The sequence below is a fragment of the Ciconia boyciana genome, chromosome 1 (genome assembly GCF_034638445.1).
Source record: "Ciconia boyciana chromosome 1, ASM3463844v1, whole genome shotgun sequence".
In the NCBI taxonomy this organism is placed as follows: domain Eukaryota; kingdom Metazoa; phylum Chordata; class Aves; order Ciconiiformes; family Ciconiidae; genus Ciconia; species Ciconia boyciana.
The window spans coordinates 38,797,780-38,811,936 of NC_132934.1; positions in this window are offsets into that span (position 1 = coordinate 38,797,780).

Below are 14,157 nucleotides of genomic sequence, written 5' to 3' on the forward strand. Positions count from 1 at the left end.
ATATAGCATTACATCTATCTTTAAAATCTCATTAGAATCCCCTTTCATAAAATGTTTTCTGTTTACTTGATTCATCTGAGGCTTTGTAAGCTGCGTTATATTCGTAGAATACAGCTGAACTGAGTGAGTCAGGGTGGTGATACCATGGTGGTGATATGACTCAAGTGGGTCCTAAGTCAACCTTACAGTCTTTTGAAAATCAGAAGTAAAAGCTGGAAGCGGAGAACAAAGTGCACAACAAAGCAATGCAGGGGTAGAGAGCAGAAAAATGGGGGCTCATGCTAACCTGCTCCACTGAGGAGAACAGGTTTATTTGCTTCTGGATCCAGACTCAGGTAGTAACTACAATAACCCAGCCTTGACAAGATGGACACAAATATCCCAGTACCCATAGTCTCACCCAGCTTACAGTTTTGGTCTTGCTCATGAGTTTTTGTCAGATCCCACTTAAGAGGAACTGAGGTCTCCCAAGTGAGCTTCCCCTGCAGTAGGTCTGGGCCAGCATTTACTCTGGATAGCAGCTGGCAGATCCTGTGAGGACCTTGGACCTTCAGTTCTTCTCTCAAAGCCAGAAGACAGGGAGGTGTGATCAGAGTGCAGGTCTCTGTGTTCCTCCTGCTCAGGGTGCTTGTGGGAAGGAAAAGCAGTTAAAGCCTTCACATCAGTGGGGGTTTTGTCCTAAAGGACATTGCCAAACAGATGTTGCTTTCTAAGTCTATCCATCTCCCAGAATCTTTTCTTTGCAGATCAGTCTTTCCAAGGAGACGCTTAGTAACGAGGAAAAGGACTCTGACACAGGTAGGCTGGATGCCGAATCTCTTAGTTTGTCTTTCTCTGCAAAATATATCTCAGGAGAAAACAGTAAACTCCCTGAATATACCATCTTGCTCCTGAACTCACTTTTCCAGTGGGAAACTGGGGGATCCTTCCAGGAGCAGGGAGGTAGTGTTTGTTTAGTGCCCCATCAGGCTTCATCCTCAACTCTGGAGATGGCTGATGGTCAGTTCTTGCCACTGCATAACCCTCAGCAGATTTTCCGGTCTGTCCTGACCAGTGACCACAGATGTCTAACATGAGATCTCATTGCCAGCTTGGCCTACCTCCCCGGCAACTCTCCTCTCCTCTCCTCAGTAGGAGCTAGGTTATTGCCTTGGTAGAGAGGTTTTCAAATGGTTTTGACAATTCACATCCAAATGCAAGCGGAATGAGAAGGAAGTTCTGGGGGGAAAGCTGGACGTAAAGCTCACTGTGGCCACAGAACGACGGTATGGCCGTGCTCAGCGGTACTGCTCAGGGATGTTTGCACCTGAATGCTAGACTGTTTCCTTCATACAGCCTGCTTTTACTTAGGTTTGTGCCACTGCTGGGTGGAACTTAACTCCCAGGGAGGCGAGAAGGCAGGAAACGAGAAGGGGCTCATGTTCAAAATGGAGCTGGCAGCCTGGTAAAGAGGCAAGCTTACCGAGAAATGGTGAATTGCCTAGAAGCGTTTTTCATCCGCATTAGTGTCCAAATATGCTTGTTTCCTGAATTTTAATTTTAGTAGCAAAGAAATCAACACTGAGACGTCAGTGCTTGCCTTAAACCTTTTTCCTCAGAGCTGGCTGCTCGCATTCCCAGCATGTTCAGTGGCTCCTTGCCCTTCTCTATCACGGGGCTTCAGCTACGCTAGGGGGGTTACCTTCCACTGTGAACAGAATTTGCTGAATGGAAAGACAGATCTTGAGATGGGTTCGTCTCACTTGGTAACAAAGCTGTTAAAACACTCTGGTAGGCACAAGTGCATGCAAAGGTATGATGGAGCACTGTCCTCTACCCACTTGGATGCAAAGACAAGGTTGGCTGCCTGCTCCACTTTCCAATCTTTGGTGGTAAATGATGATTAAAAGGCACATTATAGTTTTTCATGTACCCTGGAGCTAACTATGGCATTGCACATGTATTGGAAGATGGCAGCTGGAACAGATTTGCACTGTCAAAAGAGAAGTACAGAGAAGCGCAGTGTAAGCATAGAGCTTACATCTGCAGGCAGGTATTATTTTTTCATGACATTTCCACATCACTTAGCAGAATGAGCTCCACTCCTCCAAGTATCTAGGAAGTCCCATGGTGTAAATAATGCTAACAGGCTATGGGCACGCGGAAATGAGGAACATTTTCCCCATCCAGAGAGTCTGTTGTAGCTCGGTGTAATCTGCTTCTGAGGGAGACTGTGGCTATTTTTAAGACAAAATGGTGTTTTTCTTGGTCTTGTGTTCCAGCTAAAGATACTGTAATGGAAAGGTGATAGATTATATACTCAGTTAATGGACATCCCACGGCAAAGCTTCCAGCAAGTTCAGTCTTTGTACAGAATACCAAGGGACATGTTTTCTAAATTCCAGTTGTATTTATTTACTGCTGGATCAAGAAGAGAACTGTATTGTATTATTAACTAATTCTCTGGATTCTTATTTTCCCATGGAATTAAAATGACACATTTTATTTATATTGTTCGTTTTAAATTTAAAATAATTTATAAAGCTGAACCTGCAGTTTGAGGTACCCGTAACAGTTCCTCATTTCAGTGCAATATTTGAGTGGGCAAGTGCTGAAAGAATACTTTTTAAATGTATGTATATAACTGAACAGATAGTTGACTATAACTCACTAATTTCAGTACACTAGGGACAGTTTCATCAATAGTGCCAAACTCTCCTTCTGGCTGCACTAATATGTTTATATTTATTTCACTGGCTAACTGAGTTCATAAACACAAATGTAGCATATTTTTCTTTGGGTTAGGTGAACCTATATGAACACCTGACTTGCGTTACTTCATTTTTTATATGAATTTTTAAGACTGAGAAGAGTCTTCTTAGCATGAGAAGTGATTTCATTTGACTTTAGATCTGACCCCAAATAGGAAATGGAATAATTGTGGCCCGATACTTAATGCAGTGTGTCTCATTTTCCAGGTGCATACATCTGGTCTTTAATGGCCATTTTATCAAGACTGCATCATTTCATCTTGGTCCTTTCACCACAAATATTTGATTGTAATAAGATCTGACCGTGGGATGTGTCATCTGTAGTACTGAATATATAGAACAACTTGGGTTTACTATTTCTATCTTCAAGGCATCCCACGTGCTGTTAGGGATGACAATTTTTTCATGGCAAAACATTGCTGGCAAGATATTGTGCAATGAGATTTGCATGACCAAATATCCTGTGAGTAGTCGAGTGGTTAGGATAGGAAACAGAGAGTCAGGATAGCCTGGCTCTGTTCCCACTTCACATACTGACTCACTGCCTGACCCTGGGGCAAATCGCTTAGGCTGGAATTTCCCAGGGGGGCTGAGATGCACAGCTCCCAGGGAAAACCAGGCAAAGCTGAGTGCCTGACTCCTTTCCATCTCTTGGAAAACCTCATGTCTCAACAGTTCTGCATCTCAGTTTGCCCACATTAGTACAGGGACAAGGTTTATAAAGCGATTTGGGTCCTCTGGCAGAAATTGTTTATTAAGGAAATTATAATCACGGCATAAATATGTAGTCTTCACCAACACATGCTATTTGGTAGGTACAAGCGGATGAACAAATCATCTCCTTTGCTCCTTGGGAAATGCAGTGTAGTTTGTTTCTCTTCTATTAAGAGGATGAGTTAAAAAGACTTAGGGATTGTCAAACCCATGTTTCCAAATGTAGTTTACCTACAAAGCAGCAGCCATAGGCCATCCCTGGCAGTAGCAGCTCTTGGTCCTGTGGCAGCTCATCCATATAGGCTTGAGGAGGCATGGCTTCTTCTCTACTCCATCACTAGAGTCAGTCTGGGATCCAACACTGTTCTTTCCCGCCTCATCAAACCATGACCGAAAATGTACCCAGGCCCTCACATCCTCCACCTTGTACCCTCGCTGTTCACCCAGTCAGACATCTCAGTCTGCATCTTTCCATTGCCTCCCACCTTGCACTCTCTTCTCTTATTGCCCTGCCCTGCTTTTATGTCCTACCAGGAGATGCAGGTGCTGGCACTGGCGGGGCTTTTACAGTAGCCACTAAGGCAATAAAGTATTGCTGATCCACTGCTGGATGCACAACAACCAGAGCGTGAATACCCTCATGCCAGAACTTGGGAAATTATCTCCGCTGACGCCACTGAAAGCTGTCTGCAGACCTTGCTTCAAAGCAGCTTGCACATCACCATAGGCAACCATCATGTGAGGAGGTCCCTGTTAAGCCACTGGGTTTGAGTGGTCACACTGCTACAGAACAGATTTTTTCTCTTAAAAAGCAAACAAAACATCATAATATGGGACATTTCTACACACAGGGCAAATTTTGACCAATGTTTTGGTTTGGAAATAGCAAAAGAGAAAAGGCAATTCTTCAGATCAAAGTGAAAGCCCGTGTTTTAAAATTTCTATTCAAAGAGAAGCACTAGGTTTGAGATGGCCACGTTTTTTGATATCATTGATATTTCTAAATTTCTATTCAAAAATGGGAAAATGCTCTCAAGAATGACCATTGTCTAATTGAAAACTGTGGTTGTAATGAACCCTTTACATAATCGGCCAGCTTTGGTTGAAAATGTATGATGGGCTCAGCTGATTTGACACTGAGCTTGGGTCTTGTTTAATTTGGGAGAATAATTTAAAAAGAAGAACAAAACTAACAGGGGCCCGAATCTTCTGTGAAGGCAGTGCAGTTACTCCAATTTACACCAGCACAAGGGTAAACAGACAAGCTGGGAGCTTGCCTACCTATGGCATCTGGTGCTGCTTTAGATCGCTAAGGTGTCTCCCCTAGTCTCTAGCTGTGATTCTAGAAAGACACTGGTCTGGTTTAAGTCCTCTGCCACAGCTGCAACCTCTGTGCTGATGTCTGGACACCATGGTGGGTCTAAGAGGGCACCAGACATCATGTTTATGCCCGCTTGTTTGCCTATGGTGAGTTTCCTATCTTGGAATCTTGCGTGGCTAGAGAGCAACATGGAAAGGTGTCAAGGTCTTCTCACCAGCAGCTGGGAGATTGAGTGTGTTTGCATACACAACGTTGTTCAGCCTTTGAGAGGGACACAAAGAGAAAGGAAAGGAAAACATTAAGTTTAACAACAAAACAAATGGGAACAAGGAAGCTTGGCTCAGCACTGAATGCCCTTCGCATGAAGCCAGGCAGGAGCACAGAAGGGGAGGGGAAACACTGGGGGGGGAATTTGGCACTGAAATAACTTTTAGCTCACATACAGTGAATTTCCTTTTATCACTAGTAGCCTGGGTCATGGAGACTCAGAGGAAACTATCCCATTCCAAATGTTTGATACTGAATATATTTGGCTGGCTGCTACTTCCAGATGTGAGTGAATCCAGTTTGTATATTTGTCTGATAACATAGTTTGGCCCCAATCTTTGCTTTCACTTATAAGCCCAGAGTACATCCCAACCACCTTTCTGTTGCCCCAACTGCTGACCCATGCGTTGCTGAACAGTCTTCTGGTACACGTTGGAGCAGCTTAGAGGCTGCTGTCATTTGTGCCAACGCCTGGTATTTCCAAGGGGCTACTACCACACCTGGACCACGGAGATGCCAAAATGCCTTCAGACTCATCCCTTTTATCATGACACTTGCACCGAGATGGCAGCAAGCAATATACCTCTGCCTCCCAACACTGCTCAGGCAACTCCTCCACCCATTCTCCTGCCGCCAGCTAGGTCTGTTTTAGTGCAAGCTTCGAGTAACAGAGCAGTGCAAATTTGCCTTAGATCAAAGATGATCTGGCCTCATCTCAAAGGTTACTTTTTTTAATCTCCGTTTTATCGGGTTACCCTGCCCAGCAGCTTTACAAGGCTCGTGAACTCATGACCAAAGAGAAGTTGAAGCTCGCTCGCATCCCCCTTGTTAGCGTGCCGCCTGTATCACATGCCGTCCAACCATTCACTCCTTTGGCTTTGAAGAAGACTCAGCTCAACCAGTATGAGGGAGGTGACTGGGCCGATAAATTATTAGCGCTGCAGCTGTGAGGCAAAGAAGTTGAGAGAACAGTCGTGAGTACAAAGAAAGAAGGGGAGACTGGGTGTACTCTCCAGATAAGATTAATCCAGAATTCTACAAATTCTACAAATCTTTTGATACAGTGAACTCAACTCCTCCAGCAAAGATTTGATGGAGAGGGAAGCATTCTTTCTACTGGAATATATATATATATATATATATATATATATATATGTAAGTTTGCCGCTACTATATTTGCTTGTTTGCAAAGCATGGTGGGCTTCTCCAGAAATCATTTTTGGTGTCTACAACTAAAAAAAAAAAGTCACAAGTTATAACAGTCTTTGTAGAACATCTTTAAGACAGTGTTTTTGTGACAGAGATAAAAACAAGCAAATTAGGAAACGGGGCAACTTGATGACGTTCAGGGCCTTGCAAACCTTTCAGTGTGGGGGGAATTTGTTATGCCATTGACAACTTTCACAAATGTTTTTCCCAAAAATTTTATCTTGTATTTTATAGGCTTCTCAGTTCATGTATTTGTTTAAATTTGTTGTGTTTATTAAAGCAAAGGGGAGGTTATGGCTGCTTTTTAATATTTGCGTTACAGTTACACGACAAGAACCTCAGCTGCCCGGCATAGCAGGTTCTCTCCATACACTCTTTTTTGTGTCTTTGTGTGTCTTTGTGCGCGTTTATTTTATGTTCCTGTTTATGTAGGGAAAATATAGGAAATCCATATGTCACCAGCATGCTTTATTTGTGCAGATATAAACATATGTAGGATCAAATGTAACGTCTCCTTTTCCTGGTACGTATGTACTCCCACACTCCGAAACAGACGTTTTCTCTCAAGTCATTTCTGCCTCATTGCAGCCCTTCTTAAACAAAAAATGAACCGAAGTGGGTAGGACCTGCGATGGAGGGTGAATTTGAAGCGTGATTTCTAAATGAGGCTCTTTTAACGCCCTGCTCGTTCCACGGCATTGGCTTGTCTCCGAGCACCGGGCGGAAACACCCGTTCATTTCACAGAGACGGCAGAGCAAGCAAGCGCGATTTCTGCTTTTGAGCTCCAAAGGGCGTCTCGCCGAGCTCGGTTTCACACCCCGAGCTCGCCCTCCCGCCTCGCAGCCGCCCCGGCCCATGCCCCGCGGAGCCCCGGGCACCGGGCAGGGCCGCGGCGGGCGGCGGCGGCCGGGCGGGCCGCTAGGGGGGGACCGGGCCCAGGCTTCGGCGCGGAGGCAGCGCGGCGGCGGCGGCGGGGCCGGGGCAGGCCGGCCGAAGCCCGCCCGGGGTCAGGTGCCGTCCCGGGCAGAGCCCGCCCCAGCGCCCCGGCCCCGCCGGCTCCTGGCTTTGCCGCCGGTGAGGAGCTGCCCGCTCTCACGCCGGGGCTGGCCCCGGGGGGCTCCGCCTGCCCGCACAGCGCCGCGCTCGCACCTCGTTCCCCGAGCGAGCCCCGGCTGCCGCTCGGTGCGCTCGGCCTCCAGCCCCCGGGGGGGCTGCGGGGTGAGGCCCCGCTAATGGTCGGGAGGCTGCTGGGGGCATAAACAGCAGCCTGGGAAGGTGAGCGCTGACCGCGGGCTCCCCCCCCGCCCTCCGGCCGGCCGCGGGGAGCGGCCTCCCACGGGAGCCTCCCGCCGCCCCCGCGGGTCGAGCCGAGCCGCTCACCCCCCGACGGCGGGTTTCAGTCTCCACCAAGTCAGATTTAAACCCTTCAGTGCTTCTCCCAGCTAAGATAAAATACTAGCTCTCCCCCCACCCCCCCGCCCCCCCCGGAAAAGTATTTTTATTGACTCCTATTCCACGTTCGTATGAAGACACTGTAAAAAGAAGTCCCTGTATATCCCCCAGTGAACAACTGTGCTGGAAGTTTTCCAGCCTTGCCCGGTCAGTGACCACAGACTTACTTGGAAAGCAATCATTAGCAGTGGCAGCCGCGTAATCCTGCCTTTCTGCCCGTCTCTTTCGCAGGAGCTCTCTTAGGGAGACACACACATGCTGGTGGCTTTGGATGCTGTGAGGAGGTTAAGTGCGTATTTAACATGTGATTATCACACCCGGAGAACCCATGACACAAGACAGAGGATGGGGTTTTATGGCTTCAAGGGGTCAAAGCTATGTCACAGTCCTAGAAGATTTCTACAGCTCTTAAGAAACCACACTCAGTCGATTACTAAGTATTACGTTTCTATTAGTAACATTCTTCCGTGCATGTCTTTTTCATGGGAACCTTAGGAGACACTTCAAGCACCCTCCAGAACCGGTACATTTCTAGATGGGACTACAATGTTTAGGATATTGGATACAAGAGAAGAATTTGATGCCCCATGCTTCCAATAATATACAGTCACTATTTGCCATAATAATAGGACACCTAATTCATTAAATATATAGTTTAAAACAGTGCAGCAAATAAATTTATTGATCTATGCATAGGACTTGGTTAGACTGCAAGAGAAGAATTACGACAGCAAAGATCTAGGCCTGTGTCTCAGTTTCCTTATCAATACATAGGGGATAAATCTACAATACTCTTCTTCCTAAAAGATTTATTGTGAGACAAAATGTATGAGCTTGGAAAATGCATTTGTATTTTCAGAAAGTGATAAAGAAGTATGATGTAATGTATTCTAAAAAATCTTCTGTAAAACAATATACTTGTACCTAATTTGAGCTGACAAGTTTTGCATAGGTTGCATATTTAATCAGCATATATCAACTATTCTGAAATGTAAAGTGGCATAAACAGCAACTATTCCTAACTGGTATCATACAGATATCGGAAGCAATAATAAGTTTAGATTTCATTGGCTTTACAAGGCATTTAGTGGTGATAAAAGAAATAAATTATAAAGTTGCAGGGTGAAGCTATAAAGCGTCTGATGGATCTGTTCTTAGCAAGTCTTTTGTTTCTGGAAATGATCCTGCATACACATGATAGCCTTAATGATTATTTGTGTCCAGGTATTTAGACCTGAAAATTACCATAATGGTGTCTTACGTTCTTTTTTTTCTGCAGGATAAATGGGGGTGTGTTTAAATGTGTGTGTGCAGGTGTGCACATGTATGTGAGCCAGTAACATTGAGATGGTGTCTGAAGCTTCTAGTGAGGGCGACAAGTTCAATAGGTGAGCTTTACATTTTGCTGTGATTGTCACATGGCCTCTGATCTTTCTTATCTTAGGCAGAAGGAATTCATTGGCCCAGGCCATGTCTAGTTCCCATTAAAACGAGTCCTTTCATGTACACCTTCCTGCTTCTGATCACACATTTTGGAATGAATTCTTCCCCGCAGAAATGGTGAGAATCACACGAATGTATCAAAAAGCTGGAGGTACCCCTCATTTGGAACAATATAGGATCATAGAATAGTTTGGGTTGGAAGGGACCTTTAAAGGTCATCTAGTCCAACCCCCCTGCAATGAGCAGGGACATCTTCAACTAGATCACATTGCTCAGACCCCCGTTGCTCAGACCCCCGCCCAACCTGACCTTGAATGCTTCCAGGGATGGGGCATCTACCTCTTCTCTGGAGAACCCATTCCAGTGTTTTACCACTCTCATCGTAAAAAATTTCTTCCTCGTATCTCGTCTAAATCTACCCTCTTTTAGTTTAAAACCATCACCCCTTGTCCTATCGCTACAGGCCCTAATAAAAAGTCTGTACCCATCTTTCTTTTAAGCCCCCTTTAAGCACTGAAAGGCTGCAATAAGGTCTTCCTGGAGCCTTCTCTTCTCCAGGCGGAACAACCCCCACTCTCTCAGCCTTTCTTCAGAGGAGAGGTGTTCCATCCCTCTGATCATTTTGGTGGTCCTATATGCAGCTGATAGTCTTGATTTCAGCACCGTTTTTTTAAAATATATTTTTTTATGTTACATAGCCCTATATCAGAGCAATATCTACTGTAATTCAACAACCTTAACTTGCAACAGACTCACTTCATCCCATATAAAGTAAAGATAACAGAGACCTCCCTGTTTCCTACTTCGTGGCTGCAAATATTGTATCCAGTATTTCTCTACCCTCACTAGACCGTGTGTCTAGACGTACACAGCAGAAAATCCCTTTTTGAATGTATTGGACACCACTTGGTGTGGCTGCTGCAAAATGAAATTTGCCCAAAATTGCTCAGTGTAATCAATATCTTGACACTCCGCTGTATATGTTATGGGATTGTCACAAAGCCTCTGATTTCATCACCCCACAGTGAATGTGGTTGCAGCAAGTAATCTTAATACCCAATAAAATTATTTTACAGACATGAAAAAGCTCTCTTCCCCCTGGTATTGAGGAATTTGTGGGTAGGGCTTTGCAGACTTGCAATATTTAAATAAAGCTTATAGACAAAACAACAAGATATGTTAAACACTTCTAATAACATGGTCGAAAACCACATGGCTCCTCTTAAAGGCAATCATGGAATTTAAACAGCAAAATAAGGTGCTCGATTAAATATAGAGTCATAGGGGGATACCTTCTTATATATCATTACTTGCAACACACCTGAATACTTTTAACACAGAATCTCATGACTTTAGATAGTTGCATTTCTCCAAACAACAGCATAGATTAGCAAGCAGATTAGTGTGTTTACTCAGCTTTAAAACAAAGCGTTCTCTGAAGTCAGTGGAGTGATGACTGTCTCTTTTTATGCAACCCTTTTTTCATGAAATTGTAGAGCTGTGATCCAGAGCAGCAGAATTTTACCTGAAAGAAAACATCAGTATTTGGACCATTTTTTTTCTGGAAGTATTAACTGTGGTTTTCATGTTTGCCCTTTTGTTTTTCTTTCTTTCTCAGCATCTTTTCTTACATCCTTGGTAAAGCAATTGCCAAAAAGTTAAATGACCCTAATAAAACTGAACCCAGGTTCAGAACTTTCCGAACAGACTAATTCCAGTTTGTGACTTCATGGTAATTTGTAAGGAGCTGTAGCACGACTGATAGGAGCCTCCCCCCATGCACATACACACACGGGTCTGCCTGTGAACATGGGAGCAGAGCTGCCCCCTCTGCCTGCTTCTTCCTGGTGAGCCCAAAGCTCTGTCCTTCCAATGCCCCACTCGGTAAACTGCATTTTACAATTATTTCCTTTGCCTTAGAGGAAGTGGAATAGTAGCCACAGGCATGCTAGCAAAATCCATGAGAAGGTGTATGTTAGAAGTAAAAGAAATTTTCTTCAGGAAAATATCATGTATTGTCCTCAGGATGACTTCTGCAAACCAGGAAAAGGACTCTCCAGCCGGGTCTCTGCTGGAGCTTTGCTGCTATGGTGCTACTGGGAAAGTCCCTATTGCACAGACTGACAGTCTCTCAGTTTCTTGTGAGGGCTTTGCACAGTTACCCATACTGGGGGCCAGTCCTCGTAGCCCACTCTAGTCCTAGTATAACACTGCACCTATTTAATGGCCTTCCCAGCCATTCATCCTCTCAACGCTCCTGAGACACGGGGAGTTCAGCAGCGTTACTCACGCCATGGCACTTGGGAGATGTGAGAGAAGGAGGATGATCTGCCCAAGACCCACAGCCAGCCCGTGGCAGAGCCCAAAGTAGATCTGCTCCCAGTTTCTGCTCGCTCTTCCAGACCTTTCTTTTTTTTGGCACACCCCCAAACTCATCCTGCGGTTCATGAACCTTAACAAACCTTTCAATGAAGCTTGTCTGGGTTTTGGATTGGTAAAGAAATTTGAAACCGAGGCAAGGTTTGTGTTGGTGTGTGCTGCGCTGTGAAAATTTCACATGCCTGTGTTTCACCCCACTTGTTCAGCCATAAGAGCACGGCACAGCGGGCCAGAAAACTACAGGTTTTACTGAACAGCCCAGTTTATAAGAAGAAGGTGGTGAGAGTGGCGGGTATGGAAAATGGGTTTTCAAGAGTTTATGAAAGTTACCACTTCCTTTGGGAATCCACATTCCTTGCAAAATCTATTCCTATTGCCACCCATACAACCCCTTTGTTTTTACTGCAGTGGTCCTGCGTATCTAAGAATTTGGCACTACGTATTTGTTAACAGACTCTTCATGTGTAGTTTGAATTGCTCATAAAATCCTGTTTTCCACAACCTGTATGGAGAAATACAGAGTAACGAGGTTAACTGAAATCAAAGGAAAGCAATTTGAAGTCTTTCATAAACTTTTAAACAGGAAAGGATAAAGGCCTCAAACAATAGTGGGTTTAATATGTCTGTGCTAGTGCACACTTGAAACCAGTTTGCAAGTCAGCCGTGAAGATGTGCAGTCTGAAACATGTTTTCTGCTTGCACTGAGGCAACCAGCCTGCTAACCTTCATCCCACATGTAGACATATACTGCAAAAAGCACACAGCCTGTGCAAACTCTTACCCAGCACTGTAGTCCTTGTTTGTTCCCCTGGGGCTTTTTACTGCTACTGCTACAGTCTATAGACTATTAGATGAGTGGGAGCAGAGTTAGACCCGCACATGAGATACGGCCCTATGCTGTTGTTCTGGGGAGCAAGAGGGTACAAGAAGCTCTTTTACTTTGCCTTCGTAGCCTGTTTGTGTGGTGTTTTAAGGAACAAAGCTCACTGTCAAACCGCCATTTAAAATTTTACTGTGGCTACCCAAGCTGTGCTAAAATGGAAGGTAAGTAATCTGCCTCAGTCCCAGTGTTGCTGTATTTTTCATTTTCTCAAGGCAGCGAAGGTGGTAGGCAGACATCCGCTTTCAGATCCAATTGTGCTGACCAAAGAATCCACCATCTCTGGCTGCTTCACACTTCCCACCATCTGTTTAGCACTCCCCAGTTCTGCCAGCGGAAGGACTTGCAGGAGAGTTTAGGCAACCCACTGCAGAAAACGGCTGCTGGGAGGCCTCAATCCACTTCCAGCAGCCAGCTGACTTGAAGGAGACTCTTTATATCCCACTGCTTATCTCTTTTTTTTTAGCCATATTGGTTGGTCTTAAAAAAAAAACAAAAAAAAGACGGCACCTCACCCTACAGAACTTGCTAGGACGTTGCTTACGTTCTTATCCACTGCTACAACAATATTATACACAGGTAGGTAGGTAAGTGGGTAGGTAGGCAGAAAGGTAGGTAGGTAGATGATAGATAGATAGATAGATAGATTTTTTTGTTGCCCTGTAAAGGCACAGTCTTAAAACAAAAGCTACCGCACACAAGCTACCTACACAAGCAATCACATTTCCTCACATTGTGGACTTTTGTCTTAATCTGTATCTAAACATCCCAGAACAGGTTGGGGCACACAAACCTTTCTGCCTAAGGAAGCTTGTCCATTTTCTCCATCTCTGTCTTTCAATTTACTGAAGAATTCGTTTTCCATTGCTTCTCCAGGATACAGCAAATGCGATAGGGAGAAATGTCTTATCATTAAAGGGGGCCAAAGTAGTGGCTGGAGATACACACAGTTTTAGCCATGTTGTGATGATTCTGGCATGAAACCCACTGATCTGACCACTCCTTTTGTCCTGTTTTCATTCTTCACATATGTTGTGCATGGTTAGCACATTTTATTTCAAGTTTCCTGCTCCCTTGCTCTATCTCCTTCCTTGTATGAACACAATAGTTATGAGAAGATATTTACCATCCATACCTTGCACCTCCAAGGAGAACACATCAGGAACAGCTTTCAAAGGCATACAACATGAAACAATATATTAGAAAGTTTACTTTACTCAAAATTGGCTGTTGATAATTTTACTTTTTTGAGATCTTTCTTTGACAGACTGTTTTTGATGGGCACCTTCCAGACACCTCTGCAGCATCTAAACTGAACTGAACATTCTGCTGCATAAAATGAAAACCACAATCAACAGCACCGGGACATCCCAGCAGCCCAGCAGATCAAGGAATGTTTTTCTTAAATCTTACCAACTTTCTGACTCCAGAGCCATAGTTTTATTTTCTACAGATATCTGTAACACTGGTATCAATTTAGCTCCAAGCATTCAGTCAGTGCACAAACCCCACTCTTGCTAGTGAAAAGACATCTGAAACAACATTTTCTGTAAAAGGACAATTAATGCTAAGTTATTACAAGGCTTGTTCAGAAATGGTAGCATTAACCACAGTACATTTTAAGTGTGTTTCTTTTTTTTCTTACAAAAAATAAAGGTCACACAGAAGTTGACCTATTGCACACATAGATTATGATTCCAAATTCTATATTTTTGTTTTAATTATGATTTTTATGTTATTT